We start from the raw sequence: 6,000 nt of genomic DNA on the forward strand, positions 1-6,000 counted from the left end.
AAACTGGATGTAATCCCAGCACTTTGGGAGGCCAAGGCGGGTGGATCACGAGGTCAAGAGATCGAGACAGTCCTGGTCAACATGGTGAAACCCCGTCTCTACTAAAAATACAAAAAATTAGCTGGGCATGGTGGCGCGTGCCTGTAATCCCAGCTACTCAGGAGGCTGAGGCAGGAGAATTGCCTGAACCTAGGAGGCGGAGGTTGCAGTGAGCTGAGATCGCGCCATTGCACTCCAGCCTGGGTAACAAGAGCGAAACTCCGTCTCAAAAAAAACAAAGATTCATAATCCTTTGGATATATGCCCAGTAATGGGATTGCTGGGTCAAATGGAATTTCTATTTCTAGGTTCTTGAGGAATTGCCACACTGTCTTCCACAATGGTTGAACTAATTTACACTCCCACCAACAGTGTAAAAGTGTTCCTATTTCTCCACATCCTCTCCAGCATCTGTTTTCTCCAGATTTTTTAATGATCGCCATTCTAAATCGTTCTACTATAAGGACGCATGCACACGAATGTTCATTGCAGCACAGTTTACAATAGCAAAGACCTGGAACCAACCCAAATGCCCATCGATGATAGACTGGACAGGGAAAATGTGGCACATATACACCATGGAATATTATGCAGCAATCAAAAACGATGAGTTCGCGTCCTTTGTAGGGACGTGGATGAACCTGGAAACCATCATTCTCAGCAAACTGACACAAGAACACAAAATCAAACATCACATGTTCTCACTCATAGGTGGGTGTTGAACAATGAGAACACATGGACACAGGGAGAGGAGCACTATACACTGGGGTCTGTTGGGTGGAGTGGGGGGGACAGCGGGGGGGTGGGGAGTTGGGAAGGGATAGCATGGGGAGAAATGTCAGATATAGGTGAAGGGGAGGAAGGCAGCAAACCACACTGCCACGTGTGCACCTATACAACAACCTTTCATGTTTTTCACATGTACCCCAAAACCTAAAATGCAATAAAAAAAAAAAAAGAAAAGAAACTGGAAGCTACCGCGAAGGTGAAACTTGCTGTTTCTATTGCTGTGTGTGTTCCTAGAACTATGGTAACCAGTTCCATTCAGGTAGGAATTCAAGCAAGAGAAAAGGAAAATTTAGAAGCCTGGCAGGTTCAGTTGATTCCTGGAGATTTAGATACTTTAACCTGAGCTTGTTCAACCCTCTCTCAATTTTTTCAATTTAAGACCTGGTGGATTGATGAGGCTAATATTCAAGCTAATATAAATGCTAATGTTCAACCTCTGATTAACATTACCATAGAACAGCTCACAGAAACTGGTACATAGGCTCCTTTACTCAAAATAAAGGGGACACGTTTTCTCCTGGAGCTTGTTTTAGTTGTGGAAGGAGATGTTGAATATAGAACTCCACAAATACAACGAAATTTAGCAAGATTAACTTAAGTTTTATGAGTTTGCCAAGAGGACAATTAACAGTGTCTAAACAACACCTGAATAAACAATCCAAGGAAGCAACTGCAAGCAATTAACCTGGGGGCAAGATCCACTCACAAGGAATTGGCAAAAGGTAATGTAGTAATATGGGATAGAGGATTTGTTCGTGTTTCTCCAGGTCTAAATCAGCAACTGGTGTGAGTACCATCCCGCCATTTAGAGCTTTTACAGATGGCTGAGGAAAACCTGAAGAAAGCAGGACAGCCTATTACTATGAGTATGATGATGGTTATCACCATTGCAGTGAGGATTCCTGAAGTGGGGCAGAAGTAAAATGAAATTTCACATGTTGGGCATATATTTCTTTCCCTCCTTTATTGTGGCCCATGACTTGGTTAGATCCCCCAGTAGATGTAAATGGAGGATTAGTAGGTCCACGACCAAAAATGGTATGGCCGATGAGAGCTGAATAAAAAAAAACTTTGGAAAATATCTATGGCCCTAAAACCGATGTCTGGGAAAGAAAATATAATAGAGCATCAAGCCCTAATTCTTATTCATTGGAGTTTATAAGGAATAAAAGCTCTTTAGATTCAGAGCTATGTTAAACAGCCCTCCCATATCTTTTGGTGGTGTGAGAGTTACAGATTGATTTTATTAACTCTAAAAATGTAATGAGACTGAACATAATTGAGAGAGAATAAAACATCACCTGGAAGAACACGCTGGAAACATATCACTGGATATGAGAAAATTAAAAGAATAGGTTTTTCGACCTTCTCAAAGCACATCTAACTTTGATTCAGAATCCAAGATGCTTGAGGGGGTTGATAATGGATTGGCAGCCCTCAATCCAGTGACATGAGTGAAAACACTTTGAGAATCTATGATTGCTGTTGTGATTACGTTATTGATCTGCTTTCTCTGTGTGTAGTCTGCAGGTGCGGATCCCAAATCCTCCAAGGAATAGTTCACCAAAATAAAGCTGTGCTTGCTTAGCTAACTTTGTCAAAGATAGGGGAAAATGTTGAGAAATGCTGAGTGTATGATCAAATATATTGCTTGCTAGGAAGAATGATGGCAAGGAAAACCTAGCGATCCCACTCCCAAGTAGAAAACTACTTGGGGCATTCTAAAGTGGCAGGGCAGTATATAAATATTGCATACTGGTTAAAACAATTCTTTAAGCACGGACATCTAACCCTGCCCCCGTGACTCCCTCATGGAGAATACTTTTTAGTTTGTCTGTGATCAGTGGTAAGCAGGCATCAAAACCTATAATGACATAAATGGGACTGGAAATCACTTTTCTGCAGCAGTATCAATTGAGACATGGAAATAAGGTTTTTGTAAGGCCGGTGCCTCCTTGGGAGCCGAATGGACACGCCCTTCTCTCTTCGTGCCTAAAAACTACGTCATCATTCTGAGCACATTGCTCAGCATTTGCCCTCTCCATGCAGGCTCCCCTTGCCCATTTCCACATTCCAATCTCAGCCCTGCACCCACCATAAATTTTGAAAAGGCCCGCCAAGAACCTGCCATATGGTAGCTCCCCCATACGTCCTCAGCCAGCCCCTCGTCCGTGCTCACTCCCTTCATACCCAATGGAAATGCCCCGCTTTGTTCACCTCGCCCGTCCCCAGTCTTTTAATATCCAATAGAACTACCTTGTCTTTGTTTCCCCCATAGTCAATCAGCCACTTCTACTCCCTATAAAACTCCACACCCCAAGAAGAGAAGCGCGACTTCTCCGGCCCCTCCTGTCGGACCGTAGAACCTCGCCCAGGAGCTGATTAAATTTCTTTATTCCAATAACTGGCCTCAGTTGCCTCATTTAAATCTCAGTTGCTTCATTCAAACCTTACAGTTTTCATAAAGCACATTATGTAGCTGAGGAGACAGTGACACTAAACGAGTTTAAAACTGCAATGCCGTATGAAGTCAGCGGATGAAATGTTTGGTAAAAGTTATAAATGATATAAATTAATAAATTACTATTTATATCTTTAATTCTCTTCAAACTATATACACAGTTACCTGGGAGAGTCTGGTCTCTGCTACTATGTTCATTTTTAATAGCAAAAAGTCAACATACTTTAAAAAGGGAAAAGAACTAACCAAAGGATTTTCTGCCCTAGTTGAAGAATATTGTAGACTCAGTGAGATTAGATTGATTATTCAAGCTTATGAAGCCTTGAAGTTACTTCCAGTGGAGGCATGTCCTCTGAGGTTACAAACTCTGAATTTGGCAGCACTAATGTTAATAAAAATATGAATATGAACATCTTTGATCAAGAATACAGTAGACCTTCTCAACAAATAACATAAAGTAGAGCTCCCTGAACTTTCATTTCATTCAGTGATGATGGCTCACCTTCAAAGACAGACATTGTCGTTCAATGAGGCATCAATATCCCTTAAATCCTAAGTGACTGTCACAAAACAAAGCAAACAAAAAAAAAGCTCTTAAAAGCATCTCAGAAGGATGGAGTCAATTTTAGAGGAAAATAATGAGTTGTGTAGATGAAAAAGTTCATCTTTAGGAAAACCTAAAACTGCTTTCCCAAGAAGCCAAAAGGTGAAAAAAGTAGTGCAGGAACCAAAGGAAAAAATCAAAATGTTTGACAATTCTAACATGCAAATAGAATAGGTTGTAAATGATTGAGAAACACTTACAGTCTCTGATTGAAATTTTGCTGAAGATGAGGTTACAAGCTCTCTTTAGACTCAGAAAGTGGAAGCCACCATTGATAATCTATTATTAATCAAAAGTCGACTTGAAAAAAAAAAAAAACCTCATTGATGGTGCTAACTTAAATGTTTCCTTTAATAAGGCTTGAAGAAAAAAAACAAAAGATATTTTAAAAGTTTCTGTGCTTTGAGAGGCCAAGGTGGGCAGATCACAAGGTCAGGAGATCGAGACCATCCTGGCCAACATGGTGGAACCCCATCTCTACTAAAAATACAAAAATCAGCTGGGCATGGGGGTGCACACCTATAGTCCCAGCTACTTGGGAGGCTAAGGCAGGAGAATCGCTTGAACCTGGGAGGCAGAGGTTGCAGTGAGCCAAGATCTCACCACTGTACTCCAACATGACCACAGAGTGAGACTCCATCTCAAAAGAAGAAAAAATTTCTGTGAAGAAAATAAAAGAAGCACTTAGAGTTCAAATGAAAAGTTTCCAAATTGGGAAAACATTTATAGTCTGAAATGTACAGCTTGAAAATGAAATTCAAAAGCCTCAGCTCTAACTTCAGATACTACTTGAACTGCATCAAGAACATGTGATGCAACTTTGCAGAAAATTAGAGGGGGAAGGAATTTACCACTTATGAGTAGAAAAAACAAAAAATTTCCCAAATATGTAAAAATATTGGCCACATACGTCTGAAGACCGCTCATATAGGGAGATGGCCGAAAGCCTGGGGAAAGAATTGGAAAGAACAAGTTCCTTCTATCAAAGGAGTATTATCTGCCATGAGAAAAAAACTCTAGAAAGATAGTTGGAAGCTTTGTGAACTCACAGGATGTTCAAAGTGCCAAGAAGAGAAAATAGTCACAACAGTCAAAATTTGGTGGAAGCAGAGTTCAAGTTTCAGCTTTTTCCAGGTAGCCCTTTTTGCCATTGCTGTTCCACATACAGTCCTGGGCAGAGGCCAGAGAAGATCAGGAAATCCACTGGACTCTCAGGTCCTCAGAAAAGGAGGGTTGCATTGTAAGGACTCAGGGATCTGGTGTCACATACAAGCTGACAACTTTCACAGCTGCTGACCCTGAACATCTGCAAGACATTTGCCTGTGTTTTCTCTCTTAAAAATAAGCTTATTTCTTTTTAGTTTAATTTCAGTTATTTAATTAATGCTACATTTGCAATTATTGAAGTTTGATAGAATCGTATATTCCCAAAATATTGTTTTGTGAATATAGATTGTTTAACTATAATGCTTATGAGCATATTATTTCAACTTCTTTGAAACCTCTTGAATTAAATAGCTTAATTGTATTAAACAGGCAACTACTCTAAAGCCACAAACCACTATTACATGACCAGGTGGAAAGATTTGAAACAACAAACCATTTTTATATGCTAAGATATGTTATTTAAAATATGTAAAAATAACAAGATCAACTTCAATAAGTTTTCATTGGTTTTAAAAGCAACATACACACACACACACTCTAGTTAAATAATTTTTGTTGGTTTAGACCTAAAATCATAGATTAATCTGGAAGATTGGACATTTTCAACCATCTGCTTTTCATTTTGTCATTTCCTTTTAATCTTTGTTATTTTGTTTAAGACACCTTATACTGTTTAATTATTTCTAAGTATTATGTAGCCAAACTATGCATTTTTACTTAAAAAATTAATCTAATTTACTTATTTTATATAGATATAAAATGAATTCATCTCAGAATTTCATTTTTAATTTAGTTGTTAATTATTCTGAATGTATTTTTCTATACAAATACTATCATATCCTGTGGTTAGGTATACCTGTAGAAGTCTATTTAAACTTCATTGTAACTTCAAAGCTATATATTTGAGACAAAGTGGAAGATTCTGTGTCCTACTTGATAA

Source organism: Aotus nancymaae, unplaced genomic scaffold, assembly GCF_030222135.1.
Source record: "Aotus nancymaae isolate 86718 unplaced genomic scaffold, 86718_ANA_hifiasm-v0.15.2.pri h1tg000014l, whole genome shotgun sequence".
Taxonomy (NCBI): domain Eukaryota; kingdom Metazoa; phylum Chordata; class Mammalia; order Primates; family Aotidae; genus Aotus; species Aotus nancymaae.